The sequence below is a fragment of the Ambystoma mexicanum genome, chromosome 12 (genome assembly GCF_040938575.1).
Source record: "Ambystoma mexicanum isolate Mex_15411 chromosome 12, UKY_AmexF1_1, whole genome shotgun sequence".
Taxonomy (NCBI): Eukaryota; Metazoa; Chordata; class Amphibia; order Caudata; family Ambystomatidae; genus Ambystoma; species Ambystoma mexicanum.
In genome coordinates this window covers 19,263,223-19,275,803 of record NC_090936.1, presented here as the reverse complement: position 1 = coordinate 19,275,803, position 12,581 = coordinate 19,263,223, and positions in this window count along the sequence as shown.

Here is a 12,581-nt window from a genome sequence, read left to right as displayed (position 1 = left end):
GTGCAAACACAAACTCACGTGCCTCGTCTACAGCGTACACAGTCAAACTCATTGCTCTAAGTCGACCCTTCCTCACACCCCAAAACTGCATAACGCTGGCAAGAGCTCTCATTTTAGCAAAAATGTACTACTGCAATATACTATTATTAGGGACCTCCAAGAAAAACATAAATAACATGCAACTCCTACAGAACAAGGCCCTGAGAGCAGCGCTAGGTATTGGCAAAAGAGACCACATTACACAGCATAGGAGAGAAGCACACTGGCTACCCATACAAGCCAGAATACTCCACAAAACCCTCACCATCACACACAAATGTGTCACCTCAAGTGCTCCAATCTATCTGAATCAATGCCTCACACTCAAAACAGCTGAAAGAACACTTATATCCAGAGCCAAAGTCCACTTATGCGTCCCTAGACTCAAGAACACGAGAACAGGTAGCTCCAGCTTCACTATAGCTGCCCCCAGAATCTGGAACTTACTCCCAGCCAATATTTGCAATGAGCCCTCCCACCCACATTTCAAGAAATTATTAAAAACTTGGCTTTTTAATAAATACTAACTTCAGACCATTATTTATTTATTTATATTTATATAGCGCACAAGCAGCCCAGGGGCATTGAGGCGCTGTTACTTGCAAGAGCTTAATTACAGAGGTACAGGAATAGTAGCAGTCGTTGGCACATTACGAATAGTACAAAACATAATTCTGTTGTTACAGCTAATGCTCTTGGTCATTACAATACAGCTTATGCAGTTGGTCATATGTTTAGTATTCATGCTGATGCAAAGGACCTTATGTGAAGAGGATGGTTTTCATAGCTTTGCGGAAAGCGATGAGGGAGGCCTCACCTCGGATTGTGGGAGGTAGGGCATTCCCGTGATACACCCTGTGCATGTCCAAAGTACCATTTCTCCTACTATCTTATTCATACATACCAGGTCACCCATACCTTTGACCAGAAATTATTCAACTACACCTGTAATCATTTCCAAACAACACAGCCTTGTAACCCAATAGTTTGTAAGCAATTATGTAACCAAGGGGCGTGGCTTGGACAGCCTTTGACCAGAAATTATTCAACTACACCTGTAATCATTTCCAAACAACACAGCCTTGTAACCCAATAGTTTGTAAGCAATTATGTAACCAAGGGGCGTGGCTTGGACAGCCATGGAATAGGCTGTGAGCCCTGTGTGCTCCGTGATCCGACATCCTGATCCGTTCAACAAACGCATGTATTCCACTTGAATCTGGAAGCAAAACACACACAAGGGTGTGGGAAGGTGCCGGGAAGAACGTGAGCGTGTGAGCGGCTCGCGAGACTGGAGAACTGCCGAATGGACTGGAACGCTCACCTGACTCCCACGGAGGCGCTGGCCTGGTTTGGATTGCTGTGGCCTCTTCTAGGGTGATGCGCAGGACTCGGAAGATGGAATGGACCGGACCCCCAAATCTGGCTTGTCTGGCTCGTAGAAATATCCTTCTTTGTGTGAAAAGGGAGTATTAACAATCTGCGGGATAATGCGTAGGCCTCCCACTCCCCTTCTCACCCTCCACGAAACCCTTCTGCGATTCCCCGTGAAGTCTCACCTTAGGGTCTGAAAGGACAAGCTCTCCATCCTGCTTCTGATGCAGGGGCGCGTTGTTATCCAGTTACTTCACTGGATCTCGGATTGGTGAGAGTTCAAGTTCGCTTGACCTTTCCGGTAAAGTATCGTAAGAATTCTGTTGCAAGTTCAAGCTTTAAATAACCATTGTCTGTTTTCTCTATTTCAGGTGCTGAATGAAGATTCTGAGTTAGGGAATGGAACCGTCGAAGGAAAATTCTGGTGAGTTTTTGATGAGTGGTTCCTCTAGTGTTCTTGCATTAATGCACTAATATTTGTGTCTTTTTCCCCTTAGGGGCCGGGGTTCGGAAATGCCGAAGATACGGCGCCGACCCGAAGTGAGAAGAGATGTCCCAATAAATATCAGGTAAGTCTTAGATGAGCGTTACGTTAATGTCCTTGTATTCGCTCACTAATGCTAATGCCTTTTTCCCCTTAGGGGCCGGGGTTCGGAAATGCCGAAGAAACGGCGCCGACCCGAAGTGAAGAGGGATTGACCCAACAGGTAAGTCTTATGGTGGAAATTAAGCCTTTCTTATTCTCTTCCCTAGCTCACCTTTGTTCTTGTCTTTTTCTCCTTTATGCGCTGAAATGCGGCGGAAGATCCAGATGGTCGCTGATGGGCAAGAAGGCGCCTAGTAAAGGTGAGTGGAATGCTGCGCTGCAGCGAGCTATGCGATGTGCTTTTAAAAATTAATGTCTTCAATTTAGGATCGTCGGCGAGATGACTCTGGAATGCGGATTAAGCAGGTAATGTCTCTTCTTTCTCCTGTTCTCCTCTCTTCTCCCTTTACAGGTGTTACAGGATGCTGTCAGGCGTGGCTGGAGTCCGGATGCAGGAGCAGACACGGTGAGCGTCCAGCTGCTAGGTGCAGAACAACGCGAAGCGTGAGTTGCTGCTTGGGCGTGGCTTAAATAGCCTTCAAAGTAGTTCCAGGTATGTATTCTTCCTCTAAGGTATGTATTCTTCCTCCGGCCACACCCGTGTGGTAAAGTAGTCCCATAGGTAAAATAGTCCCATTCAGGCCTCTAGGTGGCCTGGATGTTGCAGCACGGTCTGCATCAGGTAAGTTCACACCAAGCACTTCTTAACACAAAGTCATGCTTTATGAGCCTGGCGCCTATGGCGCCTGGACTGTTGTCCAACATGAGCCTGGCGCCAAAGGCGCCAGGACTGAGTCCAAAGGGCCCCTACCTGGGGCCGCTGGGACTTCCCTCGGGAACATGATGTCTGCCTCTGGGGTTGCTGGGCCCGGTCTGGCTCCTTGGCGGTAGGCATCATGACAGTACCCCCTCCCAAGGTTGTTCTCTCCGGAGGTTTCGGTTTGTTTGGGAATTTCCGGTGGAATTTCTGTATTAACCGAGGTGCATGTACCTGGTCGCTTGGTTCCCAAGACCTTTCCTGAGGCCCATATCCTTTCCAATCAATTAAATAGAAGAGTTTTGACTTTGACACCTTGGAATCTAATATGTCTTTAACTTCGAATTCCAGCTCCCCATCTACTTGAATTGGTTCTGGTGGTTTAATGAGTCTGATTCCAGGTTGTACTGGTTTCAACAGTGATACGTGAAAAACGGGATGGATTCGCATGTTAGTTGGTAGATCGAGTTTGAAGGCCACCGGGTTGAATATAGCTTTCATTGGGTAGGGCCCTAGATATCTTGGATTGAAAGTTCGCGGTCCCTTGAGTGGTAAATGTCTAGTCGCTAGCCACACTTGGTCCCCTATTTGGTACGGAGGTGCTTCACTACGATGTAAATCAGCATTTTCTTTGTACTTTTTCTTGGCTTGCTGTAAATGAGTCGTTGCTTCTTTGAAGGCTCGAGTTATCGTGGAATGCAAATGATCTATAGCGGGCATTTCAAGACTTTGAGGGGAGTCAAGGTCAGAGGTTCGGGGGTGATGGCCATATAAGGTATAAAAAGGGGTTTGTCCCGTTCCAGAATGTACAGAATTGTTATATGCATATTCTGCGATCTAAAGAATGTCTTTCCAATTACATTCAGATTGGTGGAACATACACCGAAGATACTGTTCAAGGGTCTGGTTTGTTCTCTCGGTTTGACCATCGGTCTGGGGGTGGTGACTAGTGGATAGTCGTACATCAATTTGTGCCAGTTGACAACACTTTCTCCAAAAATGGGAAATAAATTGGCTTCCTCGAATAGAGACCAGTATAGGTGGAAAACCATGTAAACGAACAACATTCTCAAGAAATTCCTTGGCCAGGATGGAGGCTGAAGGTAACCCCTTTAATGGGATAAAATGGGCCATTTTGGAGAAGAGGTCCACAATCACCAGGATAGTGTTTTATCCATAGCAAGGAGGCAGGTCTGTAATAAAGTCCAGCGACAAGGTGTGCCAAGGTGCTGGTGGGATGTCCAAGGGTTGTAAAAGGCCGGCTGGTCTTTTCTTTTGACCTTTATTTTGGGCGTAAACTCCGCAGGACATCACAAAGGATTTTATATCCTTTCGCCAGGAGGGCCACCAGAATTGCCTTTTGATCTTTTCTTCAGTTTTAGCAATACCAGGATGTCCTTCCATTAATGTATCATGATAATGGGCAATAACGAGTTCTTGCAAATCCTTATGAGGCAGAAATAATCGCCCCTGGAAGTAGGGTAGATCATTATTGACGGAAAAGTGTGAACCCTTTTGACTCCATTCTTGCAAGGCTGTAGGGTCTAAAAGTTGTTTAACTCTAGTTTGAATGTCCTCAATAGTTTGTAAAGAGGTCAACCCCAAAATTCTCTGTTCAGGTATAATCGGTACTGGTTCTAAGCTTGAATTTGTTTCTCCCATCCCAATCTGGGATAAAGCGTCCGCTTTGCCATTCTTGCAGCCAGGGCGGTATGTGATTACAAAATCAAACTCCGCAAAGAATAAAGCCCATCAGAGTTGACGTGATGATTGAGCTTTGGCCGTTTTTAAATATTGCAAATTTCTGTGATCTGTAATCACTGTGATGGTGTGTCTTGCGCCGAGAAGGTAATGACGCCAAGCCTTGAAGGCGGACTTTATAGCTAATAACTCCTTGTCGGAGATTGCATAATTAACTTCAGGAGCCGAGAATATTCTGGACCAAAAGGCTACAGGGTGCAATGGGTTAGTTACAGGATCCCTTTGAGACAGGACAGCTCCCATGGCTAAGCTGGATGCGTCGGTTTCAACAATGTAAGGGAGATCTGGGCGCGGATGTTTCAGTACAGATGCAGAGGTGAATTTAGTTTTTAGTTCTTGAAAGGCCTGTTCTGCCTCATTAGTCCATTCGAAGCGTTTATTTTTCCGTAAGAGTGCAGTGATGGGTTGAACCACCCGAGAAAATTCTGGGATAAATCTTCGATAAAAATTGGCAAAACCAAGCATGCTCTGAACACCCTTCACAGAGCTAGGAGATGGCCATTTGAGGATGGCGTCCACTTTTCGTGAGTCCATTCGGACTCCCTTTGGTGTCAGGATGAATCCAAGAAACTCGACTTCTGTGGCATGAAAAACACATTTTTCGAGTTTTGCAAACAGTTTGTGCTGGCGCAATTTCTCAAGAACTGCCTTGACATGTTTTCTGTGATCGGATTCCGAAGAGGAGTACACCAGAATGTCGTTGATATATACGATGACACAAACATTGATAAGTTCCCGAAGAACATCATTCATAAAGTATTGAAAGGCAGCAGGTGCGTTGCACAATCCGAAAGGCATCATCTGGTTTTCGAAGAGTCCATATTTGGTGCGGAAAGCAGTCTTCCATTTGTCGCCTTCTTTTACACGCACCAGGTGATAAGCTCCCCGAAGATCTAACTTGGTGTATATACAAGCATCTTTTACCTGGTCGAGAAGTTCAGGGATCAGGGGCAGAGGATAACGATTCTTAATCGTTATTTGAGTTAGGGCGCGGTAATCAATACAAGTTCTAAGGTCGCCTTCTTTTTTTGGCACGAAGAACAGAGCTGAGGAAACAGGAGACTTTGACAGGCGAATAAAACCATTGGCAAGGTACTGATCTAAATACTGTCGCAAATGAAGATTCTCAGGTTCAGTAAGGGCATAGATCCTACTACAAGGCAGTTGAGCATTGGGTACCAGATTAATTTGACAATCGTACGACCGGTGGGGAGGTAACGTGTTGGCCTGCTCTTTTTGGAAAACGTCTTGGAATTCTTGGTACTCAGGCGGCATTTGTACTGTGGCGGAAGTTACTGTGGCCAGGCCCATGTTTGGATTTCTTGGATAGCAAGTTTGTGTACAATCAGGAAAGGTTATTCTCATTGCTCGCCAGTCAATTCGAGGATTATGTGTTTCTAACAAAGGAATTCCTAGAATTACTTGAAACTGTGGGGCCTTGATTACGTCAAACACAATAGCTTCCCGATGTCCATCCTGACCCACTAGTGTCATTTCTGTAGTAGAATGTGTTACCGGCCCTGAGGCAATTTCGGTTCCATCAACTGTGGTAATGACATCCTTGTTGGTTTTCGGACGGAGAGGGAGATTAATCCTGGAGGCCAATTCACGATCAACATAGTTTCCGATAGCTCCACTGTCGATGTATGCCTTTATAGCATGCAACCGCCGAGGCTGTCTCGGATCCACGAGGACCATTGGCATGATGAAATGCGAGGTCAAAGAGTTTGTTTTCAAGCTCGGCAAGCGGACCTCTACGCTTGTCGGGCTTGGTGGTTTCCCGAATCAGGTTCCGTTAGATTGTTGTCAGTGGCTCCAACCACCATCTTGGGTGGTTTTACCGGACAATCTCGTAAAAAGTGGCCAGAAGCCCCGCAATAAAGACATAATTGCTTCTGCCGCCTTCTTTCTCGTTCCTTCTGAGTTAACGGTCCTTCAACTCCACCGATTTGAATAGGTTCTGAAACGTCGGTACCCTTGGGGTTAGCGTGAGTTTTGATCAACACTCGGGTTTCAAACTTAGATCGATCTGCTTTTCTATTCTGAAGTCTGTGATCAAGTTGGACCACTAAGTCTATGTATTCCGCGCAGGCTTGGGGCGGATTTACAATTTGAGCTAGAACGTCTTTAAGTTCTCCGCGCAGGCCTCGATGAAATAATGTGATCCTTTTATTTTCTGGCCACCCTGTTTCCACAATCAACCTATTAAAGGTGGCGATGTAGGATAAGAGATCCTGGTTACCTTGTCGTAAGGATAGCAGTTCGTTGTCCAGGGCCTGTCCCTGGGAGTGTCAAGCAAATAATCTTTCCATGCTTGCCTGGAAGCCTTGAAAATCCTGGAGAATTGGGTCATCTTGACTTACCAAAGGAACTGACCAATCGGCAGCACAGCCGCTGATATAAGATAATACAAAAGCTACCTTGGGTTGGTCATTAGGGAAGGCCCCAGGTCTGCATAGAAAGTGTAAGCGACATTGGTTCATGAAAACGGCATATTTCTTGGGGTCCCCAGCAAAACGTTCAGGCGGGGCCAGTGGCATATTTCCGGGTAGATTGATTTGTACCGGGTTATTCAAAACCACAGGAGTGGGATTACCCCCAGAACCAGGTAACAGAGTTTGTCCTGCCTGACCTTGCAACAGCTGTTTGGCCAGGTCATCAGTTCGTTCCTTGGATAGGATCAGTTCTCTCCTGAGAGCGTTAGTCTCCTGGCGGGCGGAATGTACTTCTGCCCGTAATTCCCCCAAAAGTTGGGCCAGCTGGTCTGTCTCGGAAGTATCCATAGCGCCCGGGTAGGAAATTGTAGGTAGGCTTCGCGTTCTGTAACGCTCACCTGACTGCCACGGAGGCGCTGGCCTGGTTTGGATTGCTGTGGCCTCTTCTAGGGGATGCGCAGGACTCGGAAGATGGAATGGACCGGACCCCCAAATCTGGCTTGTCTGGCTCGTAGAAATATCCTTCTGTGTGTGAAAAGGGAGTATTAACAATCTGCGGGATAATGCGTAGGCCTCCCACTCCCCTTCTCACCCTCCACGAAACCCTTCTGCGATTCCCTGTGAAGTCTCACCTTAGGGTCTGAAAGGACGTGCTCTCCATCCTGCTTCTGTTGCAGGGGCGCGTTGTTATCCAGTTACTTCACTGGATCTCGGATTGGTGAGAGTTCAAGTTCGCTTGACTTTTCCGGTAAGGTATCGTAAGAATTCTGTTGCAAGTTCAAGCTTTAAATAACCATTGTCTGTTTTCTCTATTTCAGGTGCTGAATGAAGATTCCGAGTTAGGGAATGGGACCGTCGAAGGAAAATTCTGGTGAGTTTTTGATGAGTGGTTCCTCTAGTGTTCTTGCATTAATGCACTAGTGCTTGTGTCTTTTTCCCCTTAGGGGCAGGGGTTCGGAAATGCCGAAGATACGGCGCCGACCCGAAGTGAGAAGAGATGTCCCAATAAATATCAGGTAAGTCTTAGATGAGCGTTCCGCTAATGTCCTTGCATTCGCTCACTAATGCTAATGTCTTTTTCCCCTTAGGGGCCGTGGTTCGGAAATGCCGAAGAAACGTCGCCGACCCGAAGTGAAGAGGGATTGACCCAACAGGTAAGTCTTATGGTGGAAATTAAGCCTTTCTTATTCTCTTCCCTAGCTCACCTTTGTTCTTGTCTTTTTCTCCTTTAGGCGCTGAAATGCGGCGGAAGATCCAGATGGTCGCTGATGGGCAAGAAGGCGCCTGGTAAAGGTGAGTGGAATGCTGCGCTGCAGTGAGCTATGCGATGTGCTTTTAAAAATGAATGTCTTCCCTTTAGGATCGTCGGCGAGATGACTCTGGAATGCGGATTAAGCAGGTAATGTCTCTTCTTTCTCCTGTTCTCCTCTCTTCTCCCTTTACAGGTGTTCCAGGATGCTGTCACGCGTGGCTGGAGTCCGGATGCAGGAGCAGACACGGTGAGCGTCCAGCTGCTAGGTGCAGAACAACGCGAAGCGTGAGTTGCTACTTGGGCGTGGCTTAAATAGCCTTCAAAGTAGTTCCAGGTATGTATTCTTCCTCTAAGGTATGTATTCTTCCTCCGGCCACACCCGTGTGGTAAAGTAGTCCCATAGGTAAAATAGTCCCATTCAGGCCTTTAGGTGGCCTGGATGTTGCAGCACGGTCTGCATCAGGTAAATTCACACCAAGCACTTCTTAACACAAAGTCATCCTTTATGAGCCTGGCGCCTATGGTGCCTGGACTGTTGTCCAACATGAGCCTGGCGCCAAAGGCGCCAGGGCTGAGTCCAAAGGGCCCCTACCTGGGGCCTCTGGGACTTCCCTTGGGAACATGATGTCTGCCTCTGGGGTTGCTGGGCCCGGTCTGGCTCCTTGGGGGTAGGCATCATGACATGGACACATAGTATCCTGGGGAGCGGCCGCGGACGAAAACACCAAAATGGCACGCTCCCAGAGAACAAAGGGATCTATCAGGACGTGGCAGCGAAACAAAACTGCCGGCCCTCTGTTGCAGTCACTGTATCGTGCGACGGCCACGGATTGGAGTAAAGACAGCTGACATGGCTGAGACATGCGAGTGTGTAACACACTATTACCAGGACATACTCCGGTCTGGCAAAACCTACATGTGACTAAGCCATTGCAAAGGAGGTGAGCAGCTGTTGAGTTCTGTGTGGCACCTCGAAGTACGTTGATGGCGCATGGATGATTGTGTGCAGCAGGAATACATGGGAGAAGACAGCCCATTTGAATACATTGCCGCGCTACACAGCACAACGCAACCCGCCACAAATAGCGCCCTAGCGATTGAGGGACCAGAGCACGACAAATCAGAATCGCGAGATGTCTGTGAAAGGACCGATAGCCAAATCCAAACAATCCAGAACGGAGGTCTTTGAGAAAATGCAGCAAACCCCCACGACAGCAGTGCAAAGCACGAGCGTGGCCTCCGCTGATAGTGCCGCAGAAGGAGATAACCGTCAGGTCTTGGCGGCCATAACAGATTTGAGCACCAAATGGGGCACAGCGATGGTGGACTTGCGGACGGCCCTGGAAAATAAAATTGACGCTGTGGGAATCTAAGTCACCCTGCTGCGTCAAGATGTCCGTGCGTTGGCGGAGAGAACAAGTGGCCTGGAAAGCACAGAGAAAGTCAACACGGAGGTCAGCACGAGAAACGCAAAGGAGGTCCATGTGCTAAAACAGCAGGTCACCGACCTTGAAAATCGAGTGGAGGAGGCGGAAGGAAGAGCGAGGAGGAACAACATACGTGTGGTCGGCCTGCCCGAGGGGGAGGAAGGCCATGACCCCACGGACTATGTAGAGAACATGATCCTCCAGGGGATAGGAGCAGAAAAACTCTCACAGGGGTTTACTGTTGAGCGGGCCCATCGGTCCTTGATGAGGAGGCCACGACATGGAGCTCCACCGAGGCCAATAATCGCAAGGATCCTGAATTACAAAGACAAGGAGAAGATCCTGGAATATTTCCGTAAGGGCGGGACAATCGAGAGTGCACCCACCAATATCACGGCGTACCCGGATTATACGATGCTGGTGCAGAGGCAAAGGTATAGTTACGTGGCCGTCAAGAGGAGGCTACATGCTGCGGGCATCAAATATATGCTTCTGTACCCGGCGAGGCTAAAGGTGCTACATAAGAGCAAGGCGCTTTTTTTCGACACTCCGGAGGAGGCGGCGTCGTGGCTGGACCTGCAGGGCTGCCCGGAACAGGAGGCTGACTGAGATCGCCTCGAGCGTGACAAGTGAGGAGTTGGTGCCATGGACATTACGGGGATAAGTGGGAAGGTGGACTTGTTTCGGGAACATGGGAGATTTGAGTGAATTTGTAGCCCTTGGACCTTGTGCTCTGGCTGGACTGGAATATAGAGTATCAACTGCATGCTGGAACCGAATAGCATTAACATCATGCGTGATAGTATGGGTAGTAGGAGCAATGGGATGGTAGAAACCTACTCCCCAAGAATTGGTAGTTAAGTAGCCATTAGGGTGACTTTACCCTGCTGAGCCCTGAGTATAGACTTGCTAGGCAGGGCTAGATTTGGGGGTGCCTGAGATCCAGGGATGGAGCTGGCCAATGGTTGGGGGGGTGTTGTTGGGTGTGGGTGAGGAGGTGGGTGGGGGGGGAGGGGAAGTTTGTGGTGTATATAGTTTTGGGGAGTTTTAGTTTTAGTTTGTGTGTGAGCCTACAGGGAAATGACGAACAAATCAATGGCATCGGGTAATCTCAGAATTGTGACCTGGAATGTGCGGGGCCTTAATAGCTATCTAAAATGTAACAAGGTGATGATGTACCTAAAGAGGATGCGGATTGACATAGCTCTGCTACAAGAAACCCACCTCACCAAGGAAAAGGTGGATGTGATCAGGAGGAAATGGAGGGGTACGGTCATGGGGGCCACGTATTCAGCATATGCAAGAGGGGTGATTATATGGGTGGCACCGCGTGTACCATTTCAGCTGGTTAGCTCGACAATATACCCGGAAGGCAGAATGGTGGTGGTGGCGGGACTCCTGGAGAACAGAGAAGTGAATATCATAAATTTGTATGCCCCTAACCACGATACAGCAGTATATATTAGGTCTTTATATAGTAAAATTAGCCCCCTGGCGGGTGGCGCGATGTTGTGGGGAGGGGACTTTAATTGCACTCTGAACCCCAGGATAGATAGGTCAGATGACAAGTTAGAAAAGCCAGCGCCAGCAGCTAAAGCGCTGGGGACACTGTTGATGGACCTCAGCCTAGAGGATGTGTGGAGAAGGCTACACCCAACGGATAGGCAATACTCGTACTATGCAGCGCCACATGAACTGCACACAAGGCTAGATTACGTGTTCGCATCTGCCGAGATAGTGGGAGAAATGGTGGGGGCGGAATACAAAGCCCGGGTACTCTCCGACCATTCGCCTTTGGTCATAGAGTGGCGACATCAACCCCCCCAGGGCACGAATCCCGACGTGGAGGCTCAGGACTGAGGCTCTACAGGATGCAAGCTTCCGAGAGGATCTGAGGGAGGCCATCGAGGAATACTTTGAAATTAATACGGGCAGTGTAAGTTCGGTGGGAACAGTATGGGAGGCATTCAAGGTGGTGGTGCGGGGAGTGGCAATATCTAAATCCAAAGGGCTCCAAGGGTGTATTGAGCAGGAACTGCAAGAGACAGAGAGAGAGCTAGAGGACCTGATACGAAATGAGGGGACCCCCTGTGCAAAGGGCTAAAATAAAGGACTTACAGCTAGCTTGTAGTGAACTTTGGGACAGATTATGTAAACTGAACTATAAGAAATACACGGAGAGGCTGCATGGGGATAAGCCGGGCCGGTTTTTGGCTTGGTTATACAAGAATGAGACCCCCCGCTCGGTGATCAGAGAGATCAGGGACGCGGAGGGTCAAATCCATAATACCCAGGAAGGGGTAAATGAGGTGTTCCTCAAGCAGGGGTGTTGCTAGGTCTGGAAAAGACCCGGGGCTACGCTGATGTGGGAACTGTTGGGACTGGGGGCTAACTAGCCTTTTGGCTGTAGCTCCTGAGATTCTGTCCGGGGCTACAACCAAAAGACCAGGGGCTATAGCCCCCTTAGCCCCCCCTAGCAACGCCTCTGTCCTCAATTATTACAGATGATTATACGAGGACACAGGCGAGGACATGAGTCAAGATATACTAGATACGATAGAGGACATAGGGCTGCCCACCTTGGATGACCTAGAGCGAGCGGACCTGGAAGCCCCCATCACCGTGGACGAACTGGAGGCGGTGAGCCAACACCTGCCCACATGTAAAGCGCCTGGGGCGGATGGGTTACCCAGCGAGTTTTATAAAACGTACAAGCAGGAGCTACTCCAGCCGCTGCTGGCCATGTTTAATGAAGCGTATGAGCGGGGGGAACTGCCGGCGTCCCCCCGCGAGGCGGTGATCATTCCGCTCCTGAAACCAGGCAAACCAGACACGGAATGCGGATCCTACAGGCCCTTGTCTATGCTCAATCAGGATAGTAAGATACTCACGACAGTGCTAGCCAATCGGTTGAAGAGGTTAATTGGTAAATTGATACACCCAGACCAAA